Here is a 16,783-nt window from a genome sequence, read left to right as displayed (position 1 = left end):
CACCATCCAACAAGATATTTCAATCGTGGATTAAACTGAAATGTTTTGATGATGCTCTACGAATGAACGTGTTCACCCTCCATGCTGACGGAGGCATAATTTGCTCTAAGCATCCAGTAGTTATCACTGGCCGAGGCAAGTTTGCTGATGTTTACACCAGCGTACCCGCCAGGCCTCAGCGTCCCTCTTGTCTGGATATGCATCTGAGCTCGGAGCAACACCAGCAAGCAGTTAAACTGGAACAGAACCAATGTGTCTCGCTATTTCACACAAAGTATCAAGATCGTGTATTAAATAAAACCAAAACAGTGGCTGAGAGAGTACACCTAATTTACTGGGTACTGAAAGAGGAAGTAGCGAATCGAAAAGTTGCTTCCTTGCAAACACTGGTTGACCGCATTGGTCACAATGACCGGCTTCGTGACCTGCGACATACCAGTTCAACAGCAGTAACGGAGTTTATTTTGCTCATCTCTGACCATCTGACTGATCGCATCGTTGCTGATGTCAAGCAAAGCCTATGCTGGGCTACCATGGTCGACGAGACAACCGATATTGCTACTTTGCAGCAATATATTACATTTTTTCAGTACGTCAATAAAAAGGGACGCCAGGCAACTGCATTTTTGGATATCCGCCGGATAGACGCTCGCGGGGCAACTGCTGCCAACCTATTCCGACTCTTGAAAGAGGTCGCTGCTGACTACAGTCTTGATGTGGGTAAACATGTCGCTATTGCATGTGATGGAGCTGCTGCAATGATAGGCCGCCGAAATTCCCTCTCACAGAAATGGACGGCATAAAATCCGATTACCTACACAGTGCACTGCCATGCGCATCGCTTAGCCTTGGCATATACGGACACGGTTAAGGAGCTACTACACATCCAGGATTGCGAACGTGGCTTAGTCCAGACGTGGAAGTACTTTTCAATTTCGCCGCTCAAGACCGCAAAACTACAAGAAATGCAAACTGTTGATGTTGATTCGTCTGCGCGAAAATTAGTTAAAGCCTGCCCTACTCGCTGTCTATCTCATGGTCAGGCTGTAATCGCAATGAAAGCAGAACTTCTGCTGTACACGCTACTCTCCAATATTTTGCTACCGAGAAGAAAGATTGCACAGCAGTTGGTATTCTTCATTTAATTTGCTCCAAACGCTTTCTTTTCTCCCTTTACATGCTGAATGCTGCTTTGGTCCTTCTCAACAAGTTATCATTGTTGTTTCAAAAAGGTAGTTTTCACTTATCTCACATGCAGTCGGCACTTTCAATATGCAAAAACGAGATTAGGAGCATTGCCAATTCAGATCAGGTTTTAAACAGCCTAAAACTTCACTGAGAGAAGATTTCAAAAATTTTACCAAGATCTTAAAATACACTTCTTGGAGATGGTTTTAAACTGCTGCGATTCACCACAGAAACATACTGTGAGGCACTGCTCTGTAATCTCGAAGAACGTTTCCCTGAGCCTGAGGTACTCTCTGCTTTTCGAATCTTTGATGCTAATGAGATTCCTTTTGATACCCCTCAGCGCCAGCTTTATGGGAATGATGATCTCTCGCTGCTTATCAGAAGATTTGACATTGTTCCTGCTGAACAAACCTTGAAAGTACTAAATGACAATCAAACGTTGAAAGATAGAATAACAATGCCAGAATTTGAGTTCTGCCAAGATCCCGGTGATGTCTGCAGCAAAATTGCTCGAGACAACGTATTCCAGCAAATGTTTCCAGAGCTGCATCGACTTTGCTGCATTGCATTGTCAATTCCTCTAGCAACCGCCTGGCCAGAGCAAGGATTTTCGACTCTATGTCGTGTTAAATCCAAGCAACGAAATAGGCTACTAGATATCACCCTGAATGCTCTAATCCAGTGTTTCTTAAACTGGTGAATGGTTCACCCCAATGTGAATAACATTTTTTCAGGGGTGAACCAACCAAAAGGGGTGAATAAGGGTGAACCGTCAGAAATGGATGATAGCACTGCAGTAAATTGACTACTGAACTGTTGTTTTTTGGTGTTTTTTGGCTTGTTAGCTTGCACTGAGTGTATAAGTACAAAAAGTTGGTTGCTGTGTTTTGTTCTTTTGTAGCTTTATAATTCTGGACTCGAGCAATTGTAGATTTTCAATGGTAAAACTTAGCTTGAGTTGATCTTAACAAAAATCGAAACAACCGAAATCATTTTGTGCTGTTATAAATAGACGAGATAGTTTTATCATATCATTAAACAAGGGTGAATGAAATCTGGAGATCGATGCTAGGGGTGAATAAAACTAAAAACGTTTAAGAAGCACTCCTCTAATCAACATTTCGATGAACGGTCCGGAGCAGCTCACTGACGAGGATGCACAAAAGATAGCTGAGAAGTGGCAAAAAACAAAGGACCGACGAACAGTGACAGTGTGAGCATTGAAGGCGTTGGAATCTGCAAACAACGAAGAAATGGAAGCTGGCGGATGGGAACGGGATTGCGAATCTGTTTTGTTGCATGAGATAGAACCTGAAACTTTTTTTCTGTGATTGTGCACTGCCAGTAGCCTAATAAATAATTCGTTTAAGCAAATATGGCTATTTTTTGGTATTTAAATGAAACACTTGCGGTCTCTTGAAACTACTTAGCGGACACCCAAAACAAACCTTAAAAAAACCCTGCTCAGAACCCTTTTGCTCAAAACAGCACGTGTATCTTGGAATGATATGTCTTTTGGCGTTACATTTTAGCGAAATTTTGTGACGTCATTTTTGAAGATTATATGCCCCGACCAAACGAAAATCTTTGATACACCCTGTCGCCGATACACGCATCTAGCCTACTTTAAATATGTGGCCCGTGAAGAATATTGACAAAATATTGTGGCCCGCGATGCTGTCAACCTTGGACCACCCTGCCCTAGACGAACGCCACCTGCTACACCCACAACTAATAGGGCCGGTTGACCGGCTTAGACTGAGGTCAAGACGTCCTTTTGTACCGGCTGCTCTTAAACTGCTGCAAGACAGTGGGGACAAAAGTGTGGCCGTGTGGATGGCTACCAAGTGGAAGAAGACTGGGAAGGCAAAACCACCCATCTCCACATTCCCAATCCTACTCAAAGCCGCTCGGCTTTGGACTTGAGCGGCTAGCATGGGTTCGCCTGAACAGACTGCGATCTGGGGTCGGCCGCTTCAAATCATTAATGCATAAATGGGGCCTTTCTTCTTCTGCGGCGTGCGAGTGTGGCTCGGAGGAACAGTCCGCTAACCACATTATTTCGGAATACCCTGTTTATCGACCTCCCAACGGGATAAACGGTCTGATTATTCTGGACTGCGAAACTAAATGCTGGCTGGTTGAAAACTGCCCAGACATGAAACTGGAGACAAAAAAAAAAACGTCCAAAAGTCCACGAGAAATAAAATTTGTTTGGTATGACACCTAAGTTTTTGTTTATTTTTCTGATTTAAACGCAGTGGTGCAATTGTTAGTCTGGGCAAAAGGCAACTACGGGGCGGCAACGAGTGGGCCACTTTAATTTAAAGTCTGGTTAACCGGCTAAACATGCGGTTCTCAAACTGGGGTCCGCGCAGCTGTTTCAGAGGGTTCGCAATAAGAATTGAATTCTTAAAGTCTTTCAACATTAGTCTTTAGCGAATGTTTATAAACATATATGTTTTAAACATTGTCTTTCACCAATCTTAGTCTTTAGTTATGCTTTATTATTCGATAAAAAAGCGTTTATGTCTTCACCTGGGTGCGCTCATTAGTGGTTATAGTCAACCTTTATTTTTTTAGATTTGGAAGACGAAAGTTCTTAATTATCGCGAGCTTCGTAAGAGACAGACTACAGGTTAAAAAAGAAAAGAAAACGGTTTCGTTGAAAGATTCAGATTTGAATTAATACGGCCGTAAAAACAGAAGTATTGTTCGCATTTTTAAATTTAGGCCGCGCTACGTTAAGCAGCAAATACGCACTTGTGCAGATATCTGATTGGCACATAAATATGTGTTTAGCGTTGTAAAACGTAATAAACCAAACTATAGGAGAGCGCGACAAACGGTCTGGCCTCAATACATTAAACACTGTAATTTTCAGAAGGCTTTATATGTACAACAAAATTAGTATTCATATAGGAATGCAATGCCTCGGGTAGGCCTACATTTAATTTGAGCTTAATAAGGTTCGAAGCATTTATACGCGCAAAAACGGTAAGGTCCAGTTTCGTTGCGTATGCGAAGTTTGAGAAACTATGAGAAGTGGAAGCGGAGTATATGTATTGTTTAGGGGTTTCCCAAGGTCGGGTTTGGGACTTTACAGCGACCACCAGTGAGGCAGCACTATTTTAACACAAAGTGGTTCAATCCTTATTGTTTGTGCTTTTTTTCCTTACTAACAAAACCTTTAAAAATGATTTAGAATAGCTACTTTAGGTCAAAACAATTCGTGACAGACATTGATAAATGCTTTTTAACACTGGTAGGCCTGTACTTGACAAGTTAGTTAAAACCTTAACAAAGGGGGCAATTGAAAGGAGTAAAAAAGTGGGGAAAAATGGGAGAAAAAAGTACAAATAATTTCTTCAATTTTAAAAAAGACGCACCGCGAAAAAGGAAATAAATTGCTTAAACGTGGGGGACGCTTCAAATGTCATCAAAAGTCAGATAAAGTGAATCAAAGTCAGATAAGTGGAGCTAACAATTTTTTTTGAACAGCTTTACAAGACGAACAAATAAATATTTACGGCCCGCCTATACTTGCGAATATACTGACTTTGCTGTCCCTGGACGAAGAAACAGCTCTCGTCACTGAATATGACTTTTCTCCACCGTTCTATCTTTCAATTTTTGTATTTATTCGCCCACTTAGGCCTATACGCCAGGGTTGCCATCGACATGGACCCAAAAATAAGGACAGCTAGCCATAAAGTTAGATTAGCATTTAAAAAACGTTTTTGGACATACATTGTATTTATACAAGCCGTGACATATCACATTACATATTTTTTGCCAGAAACAATCTGCTCAAGCAATTTTTTCAAAGTTTCTGGTCTGTTTTTCGTTCTATTACTATTAATGTTGCTTGAAGAACGCCATTTTGGAAATCTGACACGTAATCAACGCGATCGACCAGGTGAAATTTGGCGATCAAACATTTAAGGAGGCAGTAATAAAGTATAAAAATGCGTTTGTTTGGTTTAAAATCCGAGTCCTCACATTGTCATCCATCGAATAAAATGCGTTTGTTTAGTTTAAAATCCGAGTCCTCACATCGTCATCCATAGTACTAATGAAAAATGTAATAAAACTACTTGTAAAACGCAGTAACATTAGTTAATCTAGCTGAGTGTTTGTCGACCTTTTAAAGTCCGGGCACACCTGGCGAGCGAAGCGAGCGCAATTTTATTTTGGTATAACGCCATTTCTTGCAAGTTTTCATTAGCCTACATTGCCGACAATAAAAAATAAACAAAATGCTAAAAAATATATGTCCAATATTTGTGAATACGTTTTCTGTTTGTCCGCGAGGCACTTGGCAGCTTTCCACGGCAAAACATTGAAGTAGCGCTGATCTATGTTTCAAAAGACAGCGTCAAAACGTAAACAAACCGAATGGAGAAGGATCACTCGCGCGAAGCGCGAAAAGTTTTCGCCTTTACGTAGTTAAAATAATTAAAAAGTATTTGAAATGGAATCGTGCCTAGTTTGTCAAATAAATTTCATCGGCGGGCCGTAGGTTGCCGACACCTGGTCTAAATACTATGGCATTATAGATTTTTCTGCTTGAGGTATTGTTGCTTTAAGTCTTAATGTGTGTTCCCCTTGGTACAGCAGTCTATACACTGCCCTAGCTATCTCACCACTTAGAAGTCAAATTCTATGACGTGTACGCCACAAGAGTATTTTTCATTTATGATGTCATAAAATCTCAGCGCAAAAGAATAATTTAAGAATATTATGCAACAACGGTTACCAGAGGAAAACGATCAAAGTTCTGTAATAGTTGGAAATAAGACAAAATGAGGACGCAAGTCAAAATAAAGTACATTTCTTAGAAATAAGGACATTTAAATTTTCTAAGACCCGGCCCTTCAAAATAAGGACAAATCTTAAAAATAAGGACGGTATGGCAACCCTGCCTATACCGCTTGGCTCTCATTACTTAAGTTAGAAGTTGTTTCTGAACTGGTCTTCCGACTTTTCGACCAACTGCAAGAAGCCTTCTACGAACGGTGGAAGAACTGTCTTGCGGGGGTCTTTTTTACTTTGGTGGAGTGACTACGAGTGAGCAGACATCGTCTCTTGTCGTGGTTCTCCTCTTACGGCCACAATTTCCTTTGCGCTTAGGAAAAAACGATCCTGATTTTTTTTTCACCTTGATGACACGACTGACAGTTGCGTGGCTGACACCAACCACTTGTGCTATCTCTCGATATGTTTTAATTGTGTGTTTGTGCGGCGTAACGATTTTCGTATGTTTCCTTGGCGTCACGTACGTCGCGGACGACGGTTGAAACACAAATAATTCACAGTTCAAACAATAGCGACATTTCTGAAATCTGACGCAATATTAGCTGATGTTATGATTGCATCAGCCTGATCCATGGTGCATGCACAATGACTTATTTTTGTATATTCGAATACACATCTGTTAACACTAACTAATCAATAAATATGACAAGTACTACATATGGATATATACGTACTGTTTTCTGGATTTAAATGTGATTTAGCTTATAACAAATGAAAAACTCGTTTTGTTTCGATAAATATGCACAAGGGTGTATTTTAACTAAATTTCGAAACTTTGTAAGTCATATACAATTTTAAATGTATGGTCGTCACTCGTCATGAGGGCTCACCCTTCTAGCAAAAATCTGTGTTCTTAAAAGCTTGGTTATTTCATTCCAGATCAACCTTCCGGCAAACTTTCTGCGCAAAATTAAAATAATTTTTTTCACTTTATTTTGGGCTCCAAATGGAAAAGGGTAAAATGAACAAAATTATGCTCTACCGTTGGTCAAGCTGGCGTAAACATAGACGATGTGAATATGCCTACAGCCCTTGCCTTGGGTATAAAATGGGAACAAAGTTATTCGATGACGGTTGTAAGCAGTGGTGGGATTCAATTTTTTTGTCAGCCGGTTCTACAACAAAGTCATATCTATCAGCCAGTTCTGTTACAAAAAGTCATATTTTTCGGCAAATAAACTGATTATTTTTTATATATGGCAGAACGTCGTTTTATGAAGATAAATAGAGATTTAAAGTAGTTATGAGGCATGCGCGTTTGTTGCAAGTCTCATTAAACTAATTTGCCTCGGCAATCAACCTCGCTATTGCTTCAATAAGTATTGCTGTTGTCTGATTACAATTCCACACAGTTTGTGTTGGCTATTATGGGCAAACCGGCTAATCCCGGCAAGCTGATCCTGAGAACTGGACATTTTATTTTTGTAAGCAATCCTTTTTATACACAAAACTTAGAAGAGAAATTTTCTGTGCGAGAAAAAGATTATGACGCAGCAATGACACGGCAAATTGTTACATTATCTAATAGTAATTTCGTCACACGGGTGTTGGCTTATCGCCTTTCTTTCTCAACTTATCTCCTACAAGGAAGTTAGAATCTGTCCATATTAGTACACGAAAAGCGGCTTCTCTAACTGTAAACACAATTTCAATCATTGTTTTGAGATGCGGCTAATGTGCCAATTCTCAAAGCGGCGATTTTAAGGTCGAACATTCTAGTACAATATGAGGAAGGATATGTGTCAATTTTTGCTATTTGTCATCTGTGAACAAGTGGCCGAACTGTTTCGCAAGGCACTGGCAATTTACCGGAAGTTTTCACTAAAAACGCACACAGTAGCAATTGTCAACATTACATTTTCGAGTTTAGACACATAAAGCTCTTTGATAAATAGATATATTATTACAATTTTGATAAATATACAACAGGATGTTTTTGGTAAGGATGCGTTATGACAATTTTGATAATTAGACAAGAAATAATAAAGGGGCGCATGTTTTTGTTATTCGTTAATTACTTAAAACGATTAATTAAACATGTAAAAATGGCCACTGCCACCACAGTTACAAGAACAGGATGCAACCCCAGGGTCCACTCCAGGGAATGGTACGAACCGGCTGAATCCCAAAACTGCTAACAGCCAGTTTGAAATAAGGAAACCATTGATCAAGAAATCTGAGTGATGTCAGCCACAATAAAAAGCAGCTGTTGTCTTATGACTTGTATTTATGACGCAACAAGTCAATTTTCAGACAAGCAATCACAAAAAGAAAATTACTAGAATTATAAAAATTAACACAAGGCATAACTGTTACGTGCGAACTTGACTATTAAACAATTTGAAACCCAAAAAATAAGCTACTTGCATATCAAAAATAGGTGTTTTGGATAAAGCAAAAAAACATTGACAGTAGGCCTAACCAGTAATTCTAACCGGTTTGCTGATCTCATAAAATTTTGTGAGACGGTTCTATAGAACCGGTGCGAAACCGGCTGAATCCCACCACTGGTTGTTAGGCTTTTGGACAAAGCTGAAAACGGAACAGTATAAAAAAAAGCTGAAGAGAAGCAGTGAAAATAATGACACTTAGGTTTTGTAATACCACGACCTAGCTAGAAAGTTATGCCCAAAAGAAAATATAAAATAAAACCCCTGCTTCACGCGAAACTTATAATGTTACTGGAATGTCTCAGCATATTTTGATATTTTTTTAGCCCAAAGGCTATCGCAGCTACTATCGCAATGATTAGTAGCCCACTTTAAAGAGTATTAATAAATTACTTTCTGTGCAATATAAATTAAATATCAAATATTTTTTTGCGAATTCTGCATATTTTCAAATGTAAGTACTGCATACTTCCATTTTTTGTGCGGGGTTTATAAGAATAAAATAACTCCCTTTTAGCGTAATATTTTTACAAGTATTTTTGGGAAAGCACCAAACGGTTTATTACCTGAAATATTCCCTAGCTCTCGACTGTCGTAAATTTTTTTCAAATTTTATTAGACTTCAATTTTTTAATTGTTTTTTCAATAAAAACGCACATTTTGTGTGTTAGATGTATTAAGAACATCGTGGAGAATTAATTTTCCCTTATTTTCTTTCTGATTTTGTAACATGTCCGTTCACAACAATTTCGGGGGAACGGTTTTCAACGGAGATGTTAAAATATTTGCGGGTGAAGGAGATGTTGTTTACATCGACAATTCAACAAAAACAAGAGGTACTGTTTTAGATTTGATATTCATTTTTCAATTATTTGGGCCGAAGGTTTGGTCTATGTAGAAAAAACTGGATGCACCTTGTTCAACAGTTGCCTATCCCTATCAGTAGTGAGGATTATGTGGAAGTTAATTATATAAATAATAATTAACACCAGGTTATGCAATTAAGTAGGATTTGTAAGGCACTTCATGTCTAAAATATATGTGACATTCTTCACTGCACATTTTACCTAATTTTGAGGTGTGCAATCAAGGTTTTATACACCCTTTAGACCTTTTTATAAATGGGAGTATTAATGCCGTATTGGCAATTGTTTGCCATGCCTCAAAGATTGGTCATTATATTACACAATCACATTATAAACATTAGAGACTTTTTTGTTGCTTACACTTATGCCAATAAGGTCTCACTAAACAATGTGTTTCTGTAAGGAATTTCTCGCAAACAGCCTACTTCTTGTTATAAAGCAGTTATAGCATATAATAATTTTCTGTTTTAACCATTTACAAAACAGCATTAAAAAACACTAGATTAGCCCAAACTTTCATTGTAACATTTTATATAACTTTTCCCCAAAATAGCATTGTCTAATATCTTATTAAGAAAAGTAAAAATACTGGAGTCCATTATATGTTTTGTTTATTTTTATAGTTGAACATGAGCATAAGGGGACTGGCACAGACATTATCATAAAAGATTCAGATATACAAAACTCCACGTTTGGTGTTGGTACTGTTCACAATAATACACAAAGTAGGTATTTTTATCTTCTTAAGATTAAACATAGTTCTTAAACTACTTTGAACATTTAACTGACAAAAATCTGAATTATTTTTTTAGCCAATGTCTAATACTTAATTGAAGTTGATTTTTTACAATTTCAGAGAAAAAGTAGGAGTAACTGCTTATCACTGCTTGGAAGTACTCACAACATGTTTTGATAACCAAAGTTCATTTTATATTGTAAATTCAATGAATTTTACGTATCTTGCAGTTTACTAGTTGTGTTGCAAACTACATTTTACATTTCTTTGTTTGCAGTAGAAATATCAAATGTATTTAGAAGTAGGTAACATTTTATGTATTTTAGGAATAACTTTTTATTTACTAAGCTACTCTAAAAATGTTACCTATTTCCATAAGTGCTTTGACATTTCTTCTATGTCTAACTGAACCTTAAATCAATGTGCTCAATTTCTAAGTGCTATCAAACTGTCTTAGCCGAAACCTGTGGCTGAATTTTTTAAATCAACAAAATAATGAAGCAATGAAATAAAAAAAAACTTTTTTTTGCTTCAGCTGGAATAAAAAAAATGACACTTAGACTTTTTGTTCTGCTTAACTAATTTAAAAATTTTTTTTTTACGATCAGTTTGCATGTGTCCGTTTTCAAAAATATATCTCATCTTATAAAAGCTAGCATAGCTAGACTTTAAATAGTAATTTTTAATTAATGGAATTAAAAGGTAAATTTCATTTTTCACAACCAGCGACTTTTATTTAATTGTCCTTTTGTCCACTGCTGCAAAAACAGTACATAATTTTACCAAATCAGTGGAATATTTGTGTTTATATTTCTCTTTTAGAAAGGAGTACTTTGTAGATATTGATATATTTTGATTTTGTACTTTTCATAATGTTTTTTTTTAATTTTGATTTGATTGTTGGACTTTTTAATGTATTTTGTATTAACTTAATCTTCATTTATAATCAATTCTGTCATTGATGACCCAGCAATAACAAAGCGCTTACAAAATAGATAAAATCTTTTTTTGATTTCAAGTTAAAAAGTTGCTATCCACCGTTCTGTGTCTTCTGTAAATTATCATCATGTGCCCATTCTGTGAAACAACATCTTGCGTAAATTACAAATTACATTTTTTTGATGCAACATTACGTCTATACTCACGTGAAAAAGAAACGCAGCATTTAACTGTACACAAATAACAGAAAATATCATTAACACAATCATATTGTGTTTTTTAAAAAGCCTCATTCTTTCAAAAAGTTGAAGATAAAACCTGTAAAAAAATGTCAATTAATTTCATGAAATAAAGATAGCAACAACGCTTCCAAAACAATAGAATGGCTAACCAAAAGCTAGTCAGCAAATAATTTCTGGCAGATTATTTCAACGTCAAAATAAACTTAATTACGTATATTTTTTTCGAAAAAAAATTTTACCACCGTCTTGAGAATGGACTATGTTTCTTAGATTTTGAAAAAAAAAATTAATATTCGAAAAAATATTAATATTCAATATTAATATTCGCCATAAAAAATAAATTAAAAATTTCATCCCAGGTTGAAACTCATTTTTTTAAGTAGCGCAGGAGTAAACCTTTCCAATGATGCCTCGCTTGCTATAAATTTGTTGGGGAGTAAGGGTTTAATTCGGCAAAAACCGATATTAATATTCATGACATATCGCGATAATTTTTGAAAGTCTCTAGTACCCTTATTAAAAATCACAATCGAACGAAACTTTCACCCGTTCATTTTCAAAGGTGTAGTTTGCCAAAGAACAAAAAAAATTTAAAAATTTCAAAGTTTTAAAAATTTCATATTAATCTATTAATAGTCCCGATATCGCGATTTTTCACCCCAAAAACATCCGACCACAATAGGCACAAATAACTTTCATCCCACCATAAAACCAAACACATTGCATAGACATTGATCTCACCTTTCCAATGATGCCTCGCTTGCTATAAATTTGTTGGGGAGTAAGGGTTTAATTCGGCAAAAACCGATATTAATATTCATGACATATCGCGATAATTTTTGAAAGTCTCTAGTACCCTTATTAAAAATCACAATCGAACGAAACTTTCACACGTTCATTTTTAGAGGCGTAGTTTGCCAAAGAACAAAAAAATTTTAAAAATTTCAAAGTTTTAAAAATTTCATATTAATCTATTAATAGTCCCGATATCGCGATTTTTCACCCCAAAAACATCCGACCACAATAGGCACAAATAACTTTCATCCCACCATAAAATTAAACACATTGCATAGACATTGATCTCACCTTTCCAATGATGCCTCGCTTGCTATAAATTTGTTGGGGAGTAAGGGTTTAATTCGGCAAAAACCGATATTAATATTCTTGACATATCGCGATAATTTTTGAAAGTCTCTAGTACCCTTATTAAAAATCACAATCGAACGAAACTTTCACACGTTCATTTTTAGAGGCGTAGTTTGCCAAAGAACAAAAAAATTTAAAAAATTTCAAAGTTTTAAAAATTTCATATTAATCTATTAATAGTCCCGATATCGCGATTTTTCACCCAAAAAACATCCGACCACAATAGGCACAAATAACTTTCATCCCACCATAAAATCAAACACATTGCATAGACATTGATCTCACCTTTCCAATGATGCCTCGCTTGCTATAAATTTGTTGGGGAGTAAGGGTTTAATTCGGCAAAAACCGATATTAATATTCATGACATATCGCGATAATTTTTGAAAGTCTCTAGTACCCTTATTAAAAATCACAATCGAACGAAACTTTCACACGTTCATTTTTAGAGGCGTAGTTTGCCAAAGAACAAAAAAATTTAAAAAATTTCAAAGTTTTAAAAATTTCATATTAATCTATTAATAGTCCCGATATCGCGATTTTTCACCCAAAAAACATCCGACCACAATAGGCACAAATAACTTTCATCCCACCATAAAATCAAACACATTGCATAGACATTGATCTCACCTTTCCAATGATGCCTCGCTTGCTATAAATTTGTTGGGGAGTAAGGGTTTAATTCGGCAAAAACCGATATTAATATTCATGACATATCGCGATAATTTTTGAAAGTCTCTAGTACCCTTATTAAAAATCACAATCGAACGAAACTTTCACACGTTCATTTTTAGAGGCGTAGTTTGCCAAAGAACAAAAAAATTTAAAAAATTTCAAAGTTTTAAAAATTTCATATTAATCTATTGATAGTCCCGATATCGCGATTTTTCACCCAAAAAACATCCGACCACAATAGGCACAAATAACTTTCATCCCACCATAAAATCAAACACATTGCATAGACATTGATCTCACCTTTCCAATGATGCCTCGCTTGCTATAAATTTGTTGGGGAGTAAGGGTTTAATTCGGCAAAAACCGATATTAATATTCATGACATATCGCGATAATTTTTGAAAGTCTCTAGTACCCTTATTAAAAATCACAATCGAACGAAACTTTCACACGTTCATTTTTAGAGGCGTAGTTTGCCAAAGAACAAAAAAATTTAAAAAATTTCAAAGTTTTAAAAATTTCATATTAATCTATTAATAGTCCCGATATCGCGATTTTTCACCCAAAAAACATCCGACCACAATAGGCACAAATAACTTTCATCCCACCATAAAATCAAACACAATGGAGCAACTGAACCGGGCAATTAAGGTAGCAGTTAAGGAAGAAGAGGCGGAGTTCCTGAGGTTGGATGTCCCTTTTGCGAATGGGACGTGGGCCGACGGTCTTCATCTATCCTTAAGTGCCCTCGGGGATTATTTTTCAAAGATGGAGGGCATAATTACGACGATGCTCCACAAACCAGATCGACAATACCCATTGCGAACACTGGCCAACTTCCCGCATCTTCCCACGACGAAGGTTAGTAATGTATGTCTAAAAGATTGTGGGACACGCGCGGTGAAAAAAGCTTCATTCACGCCTGTGGTGGGTAAAGCAAATGTTACCCTTCGATAACTGTAAAAACACTAATGATTTTGAATTTTCTAGACCTTTCCGCGGGCACCAATGTGCGAATCACCACCAGTTGCATCGAAGTTGGTTTTTGGTTTTCCCGCCAACGTGGTATGTCTGTGAAAACGCTTGTGTGTATAACAATTTCTAAACACTGCTTTGTGTATTTTCTTGTAGCAGACGGTTGGAGCACGGACATTTGCTCCACCGACCAACGGACCGAGGAAAGAGGTATCCACCCCTGCAGTAAGTGTTTTTGCAAAAGAAAAACCTTCGATAACTGTATAAAATAATAATTATATTGAATTTTATAGACAATTCCAGGGGCACCAAGGAATAAAGCATCGTCCGTTGTATCGAAGTTGGTTTTTGGTTTTCCCGCGAACGTGGTATGTCTGTGAATAAGCTTGTGTAATTAACAATTTCTAAACACTGCTTTGTGTATTTTCTTGTAGAAGACGGTTGGAGCACGGACATTTGCTCCAACGACCAACGGACCGAGGAAAATGGTATCCACCAATGCGGTAAGTGTTTTTTGCAAAACTATTGGTTGTCAAAGTAGGTGTGCTGAATCATCTAACTATATTTTCTTGTAGAAGACCGTTGGAGCAGAGACATCTGCTTCTTCGATTAGCGGGCCACCGGAAAAGGTACCTACCCCTGCGGTAAGTGTGTTCTTTTGCAAAACTTTAATCATCTGTCAAAGCTTAGTTTAAATCACAAATGTATTTACTTTCAGGGGGAGGAAAATGGGTGGATAGTCGTGGGTTCAAGGAGGTCAAGAAAAGTCACACCCACCCTTGCGGTAAGTTTTGTTGCAAAACTTTTGGTTGTCAAAGTAGGTGTGCTGAGTCATCTAACTATATTTTTTTGTAGAGGACTGTTGGAGCACGGACATGTGCTCCTTCGACCAGCGGGCTAAAACAGGAGGACTCCAAGCCTGTGGTAAGTGCTGTGGTTCAACTCTATATTGTCCTCAATACTTTAGTAGTTTAGATTGGATCGTCTAACTCTGTCTTCTTGTAGAGGACCGTTGGAGCACGGACATGTGCTCCTTCGACCAGCGGTCTAAAACAGGAGGACTCCAAGCCTGTGGTAAGTGCTGTGGTTCAACTCTATATTGTCCTCAATACTTTAGTAGTTTAGATTGGATCGTCTAACTCTGTCTTCTTGTAGAGGACCGTTGGAGCACGGACATGTGCTCCTTCGACCAGCGGTCTAAAACAGGAGGACTCCAAGCCTGTGGTAAGTGCTGTGGTTCAACTCTATATTGTCCTCAATACTTTAGTAGTTTAGATTAGATCGTCTAACTCTGTCTTCTTGTAGAGGACCGTTGGAGCAACGACCTCGGTTCCATCGAACAATGAGCTCGAACCCACGAGTGCTTTAACAGATTATTATTTTTGCAGAGAGATTCAACGAATTTATGGCGGTGCCCTTAGTACAGTACCGAATGATGATAAGATAAAGTCGATAAAGGTCGCCATTGAATCGTTCGATTTCGATCCTGCGTGTGGTAGTAGCTGGATAACTTTGTTAGGTAAACTAAAAACAAAAAAATTTACAAAAAAACAAATTAGAGATGAAGTTCGTAAGCTTAAGGGTTTTTTTGCTAAACATGGTGATGAATTTAATAAGGTGCTGGGTCAGGAGCGGTTGTCCGTTGTGGAATGTTGTAGTACAAATGGCGCTGTGTTGTACGAGGGCAGTTGTGGCAGCAGCAGCAGCAATGCTTCGGATTTTGACATCAGTGATAGTTTTCCTCGCATGGATAAATTAGACGTTGTTTTGAAAAATGAGAGTAACGACGTTACACGAGATAACAAAATTACGTCGATAAAAGTCGCCATTGAATCGTTCGATTTCGATCCTGCGTGTGGTAGTAGCTGGATAACTTTGTTAGGTAAATTGGAAGCCAAAAATTTTTCTAAAAAACAAATTAGAGGTGAAGTTCGTAAGCTTAAGGGTTTTTTTGCTAAACATGGTGATGAATTTAACAAGGTGCTGGGTCAGGAGCGGTTGTCCGTTGTGGAATGTTGTAGTACAAATGGCGCTGTGTTGTACGAGGGCAGTTGTGGCAGCAGCAGCAATGCTTCGGATGTTGATATCAGTGATAATTTGCCTTGTGCTATACCCGTGTTTTATGAAAGTGGTTATATTGGCAATGTGTCGTCTTGTGACGGAAACGAGTCAGCGTTGTCTGAAAATAGTAGTTGCGAGTTTTGGGTCCCTAAAACAGATATATTAAAACAACATACGTTTGAACTTTCTGAATCCGATTGGGTTCCGTTAAAAAAATCTGTCGTTGGTCGAAACTTTACAAATAAAAATTGGGTTGACGTGTTTCGGCAAGCACTTAAAAAAAGTAACCCGTTCTGTAGTTTTGGCTTTGCAGGACATTTCTGGAATCAAAAAAATGATAAAACCCGTGCTTTTAATTGTAAAGCGTACTGTACGTTCGAATTTTGCACTTGTAAAGCTAGTATCGATTTGCGAAACAATACCGACAAAACATTTGAGGTGAACTACACAGGCGATGTAAAGCACAGAAAAGGCGATATCGTTGCATGCAGGTTGAAGGGTGATAGAAGAAAAGCCATGCAGGAAAAGTTGGCTAACATTTTGCCCCGCCGCTTTAACTTAAAAAATTTAGACAAGTTGGACGACGAAGTGGAAGAGTCAGGCAATCGCGATAACGCGCCTATTTATAACGTTTTGAGACAAGCGAGAGCAGAGGGAAATAAAATAAAACTTCCTTCCTGCAACGAGACCGACGCGATAAAGGCAATGCAGGTTGCGCAGGCAGAGAAATGTGCAGAAAGCAAG

At 37.5% G+C, this 16,783-nt stretch overlaps 1 long non-coding RNA gene across 1 annotated transcript; it reads left to right on the top strand.

The window, feature by feature from the left end:
• Window positions 1-9,003: 9,003 nt before the first annotated feature.
• Window positions 9,004-11,323, top strand: LOC146136168 (uncharacterized). The gene is made up of 3 exons (XR_014501596.1): window positions 9,004-9,235; window positions 9,889-9,990; window positions 10,122-11,323. It is a non-coding gene; the product is annotated as an uncharacterized LOC146136168 (long non-coding RNA).
• Window positions 11,324-16,783: the final 5,460 nt, after the last annotated feature.

This window comes from Ascidiella aspersa, chromosome 8 (assembly GCF_963924565.1).
Source record: "Ascidiella aspersa chromosome 8, kaAscAspe10.2, whole genome shotgun sequence".
In the NCBI taxonomy this organism is placed as follows: Eukaryota; Metazoa; Chordata; class Ascidiacea; order Phlebobranchia; family Ascidiidae; genus Ascidiella; species Ascidiella aspersa.
The sequence above is the reverse complement of the archived record's forward strand: the minus strand, read 5'-3'. Positions and strand labels throughout refer to the sequence as shown.